Here is an 11373-nt window from a genome sequence, read left to right on the forward strand (position 1 = left end):
AAGAATGTTACAGGGAGGGCTGTGGGATAACGCATACTATTAAAGTGACTGGTGTTGGCTATATCATAATGTTACATTGAGGATGTGGGTTGATGTAATTTACCTCACTATGCACTTGGTTTGCCTATAAAGCAAGGCTTTAATCAACTTGTTTCAGAACATGGAGGTCTAGTTGTACTTCACCAGTCCCTTGTCTTACAAAATGTCCCTGGGAAAGCATGGGGCCAACACCCGAGTATTTATACCCCTTGGAGGGGGCCACCAGCTGGCCGTCCAACATTATTTCATGAATAGTTTCTTGATGAATGAAGAGATTTATAACATTATTCCTGCCTAAATGATTTGGAAGTCCGACGACTTCCTCTTAGCATATCAGGTGAACCACAAGTAGCTGCACTCTTTTAGATTTTTGTTAATGGCTGGAAGGCACGTCTCTCCGGACCGTGTCTTGGTCCCTGGGCCGCTTGATCCATACCGGTGGATCGACAGGGCCCGTGTTGCTCTGATCGACCCGAGGGAGGCTGGGGAGATCGTGACTCCGGGTGCGAGTCCCCACAGGTGCAGAACTGGCTTCACCTTGTTGGACAGCTGGGGATTGACCAGAGTCCTAGCCTCGGGTGGCCATCCCACGGGGAGCGCTCGGCTCCCCGAGTGGATCCGGTGGGGCAGCTGGAAGATCTCTCGATGCCCCAGGTAGGGCGTTATCTTCGGGGGAGTGTAGAGCTTCGGCATCATCCCCGTGGGTCCCTCTATCGGTTGGGTCCCTGGAACCGGCCAGAGAGGGAGCCAGGTCCCGAAGCGAAACGGTGGACTCCCGGCCATCAGGGTACCGCACATGCACGTATGTTAAGTTGACGTCCGTGATTTCTACCTCGTTGATGAGAGGATCAGTTTTAGATGATCGGACAAATCTTCGGAACAGCACAGGGCCAGGAGCTGCCCACCATGACGGTAGAGATGTCCCATGGGTGGAGCGATGCTGGAAGCTGAAGAATCGCTCGTGAGGTGTGACATTGGTAGATATAGAAAGGAGAGACCTGATGGAATGCTACACGTCAGTGAGCATAGTTTCCTACGGCTGGTCTGGTAGGTTGCGTGACCTCAGTGCAAGATGAACAGCGGTCCAAATGATAGCATTGTATCTCTCAACCTGTCCCATACCAATGGGATGATATGGTGTCATTATTCTTGAGGCGATTCCCCATTGAGAGCGATAACTTTTGCGTTCGCTTGACATGAAGGAGGGACCCCGATCAGTGTGGATGAATTGGCCGTACCGCAAAGGGAAAAGACCTGAGGAAGGCATTTGATCACTGTGGAATTAAGCATATTGGGACAGGGGAAAGCAAAGCGAAAGCGTGAATATTTGTCCATCATAGTCAGTAAGTAGGTGTTCCGCATTGAGGAAGGCAATGGGCCTTTAAAATCATTGCTGAGTTGTATAGCGTGTATGAGCGAGCAATCCGATGGATGGAAGAATTGTGGTGTTAACTCTGCACAATTTTATAGTAAGAGCACGTTCTTTTCACATTTTCTGTAGAAAATGGGTCATTTTTAGATCGCACAAAGTGCAACATATGGGTAGCGGCAGGATGGCTTAAGTCAGTATGAAGATCCACCAAAGTCGACTTTGATATAGAAGAGCAGAATGCCCGCGTGAGAGTAACCGGGGCCACATTCTCTTCGATAAGCTGATAATGTATGGTGTATGGAAAGGTGGCCAATTCCATCCTCCACAGTTGTATTTTGTTATTTTTGATCTTAGTGCGTTACCGGTTATTCGGCATAAAGGCCAAGGCGCGCTGATCGGTTATAAGTGTGAAATGGCGACAGCGAGAAATGACTCCATTTACATGCTGCTTCGATGATGGCCGTAGCCTCCTTCTCGATAGGAGGGTAATGGAGCTCGCTACCCTGCAAAGTTCTGGACAGAAATGCAACAGGTCGACCACCTTGATTCAAGTAACAGAGATCGCCACATCCAATGCATCGCACTCGACCATGAAAGGAAGATTTTCATCAATGGAATGAAGCATGGCTTTTTCTAGTTTTCACTTGAGGTGGTTGAAAGCTGGATGAAGCAGGGGCTGGATCTTGTCGGAGAAGTGGGGTATCCATTTTGCATAATAGGTGAACATGCTGAATGCCCGACAAACAGAGCCGAGATTCATAGAGGGAGGGAGCTCCTGAAGTGGACGAAGTCGCTCCAGATCCGGTTTGATTACACCATTGCCCACCCAGTAGCCAAGGATGTTGACGGATGGTACAGATTTCACAGATTTGAACTCATTTCAGATTAAGTCGCGATGATGGAGAACGTCAAAAAATTTCTGGAGTTTGGCATCATGCTCCTTCTGGTCATGCCCAGCAATGTTGATATTATCCAGATATGGAAAAGTGCCTGTTAAGTTCTCCTGTTTGACTAGGCTATCCATTGCCCGTTGAAAGACAGCCACCCCATTGGTGACCCCAAATGGAAGGTGACAAAACTGGTAAAGCTGACCATTGATCTCAAAGGCCGTATGCTTCTTGTCAGAGTCCTTTAACAGCACTTGATGATATGTGCTCTTTAAATCAAAAGTTGAAAATACCTTGCAGTTGGCAAGGTTATTGACCATGTCATCAATGTGTAATAGTGGGTAGGCATCCAGGTCGGTATACTGGTTAATAGTTTGCGAGTAATCGATGCAAAGACAGCTCTTGTGTTGCTTCAGAGCATTTTGAAAAGCGACGACTTCAGCCCGCCAGGAAGATGAACATTGCTCAATGATACCGTCAGCTGAAGGCGAGAGACTTCTGTCTCAATAAAGGATCGAACATCTTGGCTGAAACGTCGTGACTTAGTGACTATGGGCTTACATCGGGGGGAATGATTGGCAAACAAGGAAGGCTCGTTCAGCGACTCCGCCGAAAGCGCACAAAACAGTAATTTGGAAATAGTAAGCTCCGGTTTGACCATCCAACCTCGAACGTGAGTCTTTTGTGTTGTTTCTGGAAATCCTGTCCCAGGAGCACATCACTGCATAGGTTCTTGAGCACCCCGAGACGGGTGGAGAAATAAGTGCGGCCAATGAGAATAAGGTCGACAAGAAAAAAAGCTGGAAGAATTGGTGGTCAGTGTCATCAGAGCCATTGCAATTTCCCTGTCCGAGGGGTAAATACGCGGTTTTAACTTATTACAGCCCGCTCATTAATGAAGCTGTCAGAGCTGCATGAGCCAATTAGTGCACTGAAAATGTGTCCATTTATCAAAACCTTCGTGGCTGCATGGGACAGACTTTGGGGAAAAACAGCTGTGATGTGAAGAGGGGCAGTTTTCCCCTAGACAGCTGTAACCATAGTAGTGGTTCTTGGGGTGGAGCAGTTTCATAGATAGCAGCTGTAATCTTAGTAGTGGCTCGTGGGGGAGGAGCAGTTTTATAGATAGTCGCTGCAAAATTAACAGGAGCTCTTGAACGGTATACCTTTGAAAAGTGGCCTTTCTTACTAACAGCGGCTCTTGACTGGCATACATTAAAAAGTGACCTTTCTTGCTGCAATGATTGCAGATCGCGTTACGAGCAGGACAAAATTTCCGATAATGGAACGCACCTCCACAGAAGAACACTTCTTTCCAGATTGCCAAGCTGCTGCTAGGGCGGGGTCGTCATCAGTGCAGGTTTCTAGGGTAGGGTTGTTATCAGACGGGTTGGAGTCATCGTCCGTGAGGGCTTCCACCCGAGGCCTATCGAAATAGTCACTAAAAGTGATAGCAGCAGCCCGTGCACGTGGTGAAAGATAGGTGTCTGCATTCCTCTTTGCTAAGTCCAGCGAACATGCCTGGTCAGAGGCAGCCTGTAACTTGAGGGTTTTTTTCTCCAACAGTCGCTGACGTATGAAGTGAGATGCAATCCCATTAATAAAGGAACCATAAATTAACTCCTCCTGGTACTGCCCAGCTGTAATAGCTTTAAGATTACAATCCTTGCTGAGCCTGCAAAGTTTCTGAAGGAATTGGTCAAGTGATTCCCCGGGTTATTGTCGAGTTGTGGCCAGTAGATTCCGAGCAAAAATTTCATTTGGGGACATGAATTATAGCTGCTGTCGTGTTTGGATAGCGCCGTCATAGTCTACACAGTCTTCGTAATAATCAAACACATGAGGGGATACATAATTAGCAAGCATTCACAACTTGTTAGGAACATTCTCACGACACTCCTCAAGGAAGTTGCTAAAGGTATGATACCAGTGTTTCCATACATTAGCGGCTGTAAGTGAATTCGGGTCCTGGTCGTTTCTCCATGATGGATCGATTACTTGTCTGAGTTCCCTTCTACGTTTCGAGTTGTAGCTGGCTCTTCCAGAATCACCCAAAGCGTGGAGTCGATATCAAGTTGATTAAATTGACGGAATAAAATTCATACGCACTTGGTTTGAGCATAAAGCAAGGCTTTTATCAACTTGTTTCAGAACATGGAGGGCTAGTTGTACTTCACTAGTTCCTTGTCTTACAAAATGTCCCTGAATGGATGGGGCCAACGCCCGAGTATTTATATTCCTTGGACGTCGCCACCAGCTAGCCGTCCAGCGTTATTTCACGGGTAGTTTCTTGATGAATGATGAGATTTATAACAGTACTGAGTCCCACACAGAGCTGGATGGGCTCAGGATGATTCCTGGCCGCTTGTATGTCAGTCGTTCACAGTCGATGAGGTACTGAGCCCCACACAGAGCAGGAAGGGCCAAGGCTCCATTTCCGGTTTGTGCTATGTAATTTATTCTCATTCGGTGAGGTACTGAGCCGTACACACAAATCAGGAATGGCCTAGACTCTATTCCCAGCCTGTGGTATGTCAGCTACTCTCATTCGATGAGGTACTGAGCCCAACAAAGAGTAGGAATGGCACAGGCTCAATTTCCAGTTTGTGATATGTCATTTATTCTCATTCTGCGAGGTACTGATCAGGAAGGTGCTAAGCTCCATTCCTTGTCCTGTGGTGTTTTCCCTGATCTCACCCGATGTGATACTGAGCACAACACCCACAGCAGGAAGGGCACAGGCTTCTTTGCTGGCCTGATGTATGTCTGTTATTCTCACTTTGTGAGGTTCTGAGCAACACACACAGAGCAGGATGGGCCTATGCTCTACTCCCGGCTTGTGGTATTTCAACTGTTTTCAGTCGATGATGTACTGATACCCACATACAGAGTAGGATTGGCCCAGGCCCTGTTAATAGAACTGAACTGCTGAAGTGCTCAGCCCCACAGAGCAGGAAAGAAGCAGGATCCATTCATGCCTTTCCTGTGTTAGCTGATCTGTACTTGTGGGGTACTGAGTCCCACACAGAACTGGATGGACCTAGGATCAATCCCAGGCCTGTACTGCGTTAGCAGATGTCACTCAGTCTGGTAATGAACCCCACACAGAGCTGGATGGGCCCAGTAACAATCCACAGCCTGTGGTGTCTTAGCTGATCTCATCAATATGGTGCTGAGTCACACACACAGCTGGATGAGCTCAGGATCATTGTATGGCCTATTGTATGTCAGTTGCTCACAGTCGTAAAGGAACTGAGCCCCACACAGTGCAGGAAGGGGCCAGGCTCCATCCCCAGCATGTGATATCTCTGTTATGCTCATTCGGTGAGGTACTGAGCCCTGCACACAGAGCAGGAAGGGCCCAGGCTCCATCCCCAGCATGTGATATCTCTGTTATGCTCATTCGGTGAGGTACTGAGCCCTGCACACAGTGCAGGAAGGGCTCAGGCTCGATCCCCAGCATGTGATATCTCTGTTATGCTCATTCGGTGAGGTACTGAGCCCTGCACAAAGTGCAGGAAGGGCCCAGGCGCGATCCCCAGCATGTGATATCTCTGTTATGCTCATTCGGTGAGGTACTGAGCCCTGCACACAGAGCAGGAAGGGCCCAGGCTCGATCCCCAGCATGTGATATCTCTGTTATGCTCATTCGGTGAGGCACTGAGCCCTGCACACAGAGCAGGAAGGGCCCAGGCTCGATCCCCAGCATGTGATATGTCTGTTATGCTCATTCGATGAGGGACTGAGCCCTGCACACAGAGCAGGAAGGGCCTAGGCTCCATTCCCCGCCTGTGGTATGTCTATTATGCTCATTCGGTGAGTTACTGTGCTCCACAAAGTGCAGAAAGGGCCCAGGATCATTCCCTGTCCTGTGGTGTGTTCCCTGATCTCACCCGGCGTGATACTGAGCACCACACAACGTATGTCCAGGCTCCATTCTCGGCCTGTGGTGAGTCAGTTATTCTCATTGATAAGGAACAGACCCTCACCCACAGAGCAGGAAAGGCCAAGTCTCTATTCCCTGCCTGTGGTATGTCAGATATTCTCATCCGGAGAGGTACTGAGCCCCACCCAGTGAGAAGAAAGCGAACAGGCTCCATTCCCGGCCTGTGGTGTGTCAGTTATTCTCATTGATAGAGGTACTGATCCCCACACACAGATTAGCAAGGGCCCAGGCTCCATTCCCGAACTGTGGTATGTCTGTTTTTCTCATTCGGTGAGGTACTGAGCTGCACCAATTGCAGCAAGGGCCCATGATCATTCCCTGTCCTGTGGTGTTTTCTTTGATCTCACCCAGTGTGACACAGAGCAGAATGGGCCCAGGCTCCATTCCTGGCCTCTTGTTTATCGGTTGTTCTCATTCGGAGAGGTACTGAGCCCCACACACTGAGCAGGAAGGACCCAGGATCATACCCTTTCCTGTTGGTGTTTTCCCTGATCTCACCCCATATGTTACTGACCACCACACACAGAGTCGGAATGGGCATGGCTCCATTCCCGGCATGTGCTATATCACTTGTTCTCATTCGGTGAGATACTGGTCCCCACAAACAGACAAGAAATGGTCCAGGCTCTTTTAACAGATCAGCCCCACAGAACAGGAAAGAGGCAGGATCAATCCCGTCCTGAGCTGATCTCACACAATAATCCCCACACACAGTGCAGGATAGGCCCCGGATCAATCCACCGAATTGTTGTGTAAGCAGATTTCACCCAGTGTGGTACTGAGACGCACTCAGAGCAGGATGGGCCAAGAAATATTCCCCGACCTGTGGTGTTTTAGCTCTTCAAACCCAGTGTGGAACTGAGCCCCACATAGAACAGGATGGGCTCAGAATCAATCCACCGAATTGGTTTGTAATCAGATTTCACCCAGTGTGCTACTGAGCCCCACTCAGAGCAGGGCATTCTGAAGGGGGAGGGTGAACAGTCAGAAGTCGTGGTTCACACTGGGACCAACGACATGGGTAGGAAGAGATTTGAGGTCCGGCAGCAAGAAGTTAGGGAGCTAGGTAGCAGATTAAAGAGCAGGACCTCAAAGGTTGTAATCTCTGGATTACTCCCGGTGCCACGTGCTAGTGAGTATAGGAATAGGAGGATAGAGCAGATGAATGCGTGGCTGAAGTGTTGGTGCAGGAGGGATGGCTTTAGTTTCCTGGATCACTGGGTCTGCTTCTGGGGAATGTGGGATTTGTACAAATCGGACGGTTTGCACCTGAACCAGAACGGGACAAATATCCTTGCGGGGAGATATGCTAGCACTGTTGGGGGGTTTAAACTAACTTGGCAGGGGGATGGGATAAACAGTGGAGCTATAATAGGGGGTGATGTACAGCCAAATATAGAGGAAAAACAAGTCAGATTCGAAGGCAGAGCAAATATGTAACGGCACAAGGGAGTAGGGCAAGGCTGGATGGCATTTATTTTAATGCAAGGAGTCTTGCGAATAATGTGGATGAACTGAAGGTATTGATGAACACATGGGAGTATGATATTGTTGCTCTCACGGAGACATGGTTGAGGGAGGAGCAAGACTGGCAGCTCAATATTCCGGGGTATAGAATCTTCAGGCGAGACAGGGGGGGTGGGTAAAAGAGCAGGGGGTGTCGCAATATTAATTTAGGAGTCAATTACTGCTGTAAGGAGGGATGATATATTAACAGGTTCCTCTAATGAGGCCATATGGGTAGAACTTAAAAACAAAAGGGGGCAAGCAATTTGCTGGGAGTCTACTATAGTCCCCCTAACAGTCAGGGGGAGATCGAGGAACAGATATGTAGGCAAATCTCAGAGAACTGTGTAAATAATAGGGTAATAATAGTGGGGGATTTCTACGTCCCCAATATTAACTGGGTTAGTCAGAGTGTGAAAGGCTTGGAGAGTGCAGAATTCTTAAAATGCATCTAGGAGAGCTTTTTGAGCCAGCATGTAGAAAGTCCTACAAGAGATGGGGCGGTACTGGACCTAATTCTAGGGAATGTGGCCGGGCAAGTAGTAGAAGTGTTAGTTGGTGAGCACTTTGGTGGCAGTGACCATAATTCGATGAGATTTAAGGTAGTCATGAAAAAGGACAAGGATGGACCGGAAACAAAGGTTCTAAATTGGGGGAAGGCCGATTTTTATATGATAAGGCAGGATCTGGCCAAAGTGAACTGGGATCAGCTACTTATAGGAAAATCCACATCGGAGCAATGGGAGTCTTTCAGAATGGAAATTGAAAGAGTACAATGGCAACATGTTCCCGTAAAGGTGAAGGGTGGGACCAACAAGCCCAGGAAACCGTGGATGTCAAGGGATATACGAGAATGGATTAGGAAAAAAAGGAGGGCTTTTGGCAGATACAAAGGACTACAGACAGAGGAAGCCATAGACGAGTATAAAAAGTGCAGGGGGTTAATTAAGAAAGAAATTAGGAGAGCGGGGAGGGGCCATGAAATAACACTGGCGAGCAAAGTAAAGGAAAATCCTAAGGTCTTTTGCAAGTATATTAAGTGCAAGAGGATAACTAGGGAAAGAGTAGGGCCCATTAGGGTGCAAAGTGGCAATCTGTGTGTGGAGCCAGAAGGTGTAGGTGGGGTTTTAAATTAATTTTTTGCAGCTGTGTTCACTGTGGAGAAGGACGATGTAGACATAGAAATCGGGCAGGGCGACTGTGATATACTTCAAAATATTAGCATCGAGAGGGAGGAGGTACGACCAGTTTTAGCAGGCTTAAAAGTGGATAAATCCCCAGGCCCGAACGAGATGTATCCCAGGCTGCTGTGTTTTGCAAAGGAGGAGATTTCAGGGGAGCTGACACAAATTTTCAGAAACTCTCTGGCCACAGGGGATGTGCCAGAGGAGTGGAGGACAGCTAATGTAGTATCATTATTCAAGAAGGTTAGTAGGGATATACCAGGGAATTACAGGCCAGTGAGCCTAACATCAGTGGTAGAGAAATTATTGGAAAAAATTCTGAGGGACAGAATTCGTCTCCACTTGCAGAGGCACGGATTAATCAGGAATAGTCAGCATAGCTTTGTCAAGGGAAGATCATGCCTGACTAATTTGATTGAATTTTTCGAGGGGGTGACTAGGTGTGTGGATGAGGGTAGTGCAGTGCATGTGGTATACATGGGTTTCAGTAAGGCTTTTGACAATGCCCCGCATATGAGACTGGTCAAGAAGGTAAGAGCCCATGGGATCCAGAGTGCCTTGGCACATTGGATCCAAAACTGGCTTAGTAGCAGAAGGCAGAGGGTGATGGTCGAAGGTTGTGTTTGTGAATGGAAGCCTGTGTCCAGTGGGGTACCGCAGGGATCGGTGCTGGGTCCTTTGCTGTTTGTGGTCTATATTAATGATTTGGATGTGAATGTAAAAGGTTTGATCAGTAAGTTCGCAGATGAATTGAAAATTGGTGTGGTGGTATATAGCGAGGAGGGTAACCTCAGTCTGCAGGACGATATAGATGGGTTGTTCAGATGGGCGGAACAGTGGCAAATGGAATTTAACCCTGAAAGTGTGAGATGATGCATTTTGGAGGGACTAACAAGGCAAGGGAATACACAATGAATGGTAAGACCTGGAAAGACAGAGGATCAGAGGGACCTTGGTGTGCATGTACATAGATCCCTGAAGGCAGCAGAACAGGTGGATAAGGTGGTTAAAATGCATATGGGATACTTGCCTTCATTAGCCGAGGCATAGAATATAAGAGCAGGGAGGTTATGATGGAGCTGTACAAAACGCTGGTTAGGCCACAGCTGGAATACTGTGTGCAGTTCTGGTCACCACACTATAGGAGGGATGTTATTGCTTTGGAGAGGGTGCAGAGGAGATTCACCAAGATGTTAACTGGGCTGGAGCGCTTCAGCTATGAAGAAAGACTGGACAGGCTGGAGTTGTTTTCCTTGGAGCAGAGAAGGCTGAGGGGGGACCTGATTGGGGTGTACAAAATTATGAGGGGCATAGATATGGTAGATAGAAAGGTACTTTTTCCCTTAGTAGAGGGGTCAATAACAAAGGGGCATATATTCAAGGTAAGGGGCAGGAGGTTTCGAGGTTATTTGAGGAAGAACTTTTTCACCCAGAGGGTGGTTGGAATCTGGAACCCTCACAACATTCAAGAAGCATTTGGATGAGCACCTGAAATTCCATGGCATACAAGGCTACGGAGCAAATGCTGGAAAATGGGATTAGATTAGACAGGGCCTGATAGCCGGCGCGGCCTCTTTCTGTGCTGTATAACTCTATGACTCTATGACTCTATGAGAGCAGCAAGGGCCCAGGTTCATTCCCAGGCTTTTGGTGTGTTAGCAGATATCCGGAACGGTGGTGTAGTGATAATGTGGCTGGATTAGTAATTCCGAGGCCTAGACTAATGATCCAGAAATGTGAGTTCAAATTCCACCAACGCAGCTGTGGAATTTAAATTCAGTTAATTAAGTATATCTGGAAAAAAAAGTTTATATCAATAACGGTGACCACAAAAGTACCAGATTTTCATAAAAACCCATCTGGTTCACTAATATCGTTTAGCGAAGGAAATCTGCCATTCTTACCTGGTCTTGCGTATAAGGGACTCCACACCCACAGCAATGTGGTTGACTCTTAACTGCCCTCTGAAATGGCAATTAGGAATGGCCAATAAATTCTGGCCTTGCCAACGACGACAACAACCCGTGAACGAATATAAAAGAAACTCTGAAGCACTGTGAATGAGGCCCACAAGAAGCAATATGGGCCCAGTGTCATTCCCCGGCCTATGGTGTGTCAGCTGATCTCACCCGATGTGCTGCTGAGCCCCACAGAGAGCAGGATGGGCCCAGGATCATCCCATGGCCTGGTGAGTTACTGAGCCACAAGGAACAGGACAGTTCCCTGCATCCTCTCTGGTCTATGCTGAACTATCACATCTCACCTGCTCTCTGGAATGAACACAACACATGCTAGCCGACCCACCATCCAAAAACTGCCCCAGTCTCAAATAACTGAACCAGAAACCTTAAAGGTAGCCATTACCCGAAAGTGATGCCAGTGCTCGGCCTGATTCAGGGATCATTAATTGTTGGAAAACATTAACCCAATTACATTACT

The sequence above is a fragment of the Somniosus microcephalus genome, unplaced genomic scaffold (assembly GCF_052327205.1).
Source record: "Somniosus microcephalus isolate GS21.2 unplaced genomic scaffold, FLI_Smic_1.0 unresolved_chr2, whole genome shotgun sequence".
In the NCBI taxonomy this organism is placed as follows: Eukaryota; Metazoa; Chordata; class Chondrichthyes; order Squaliformes; family Somniosidae; genus Somniosus; species Somniosus microcephalus.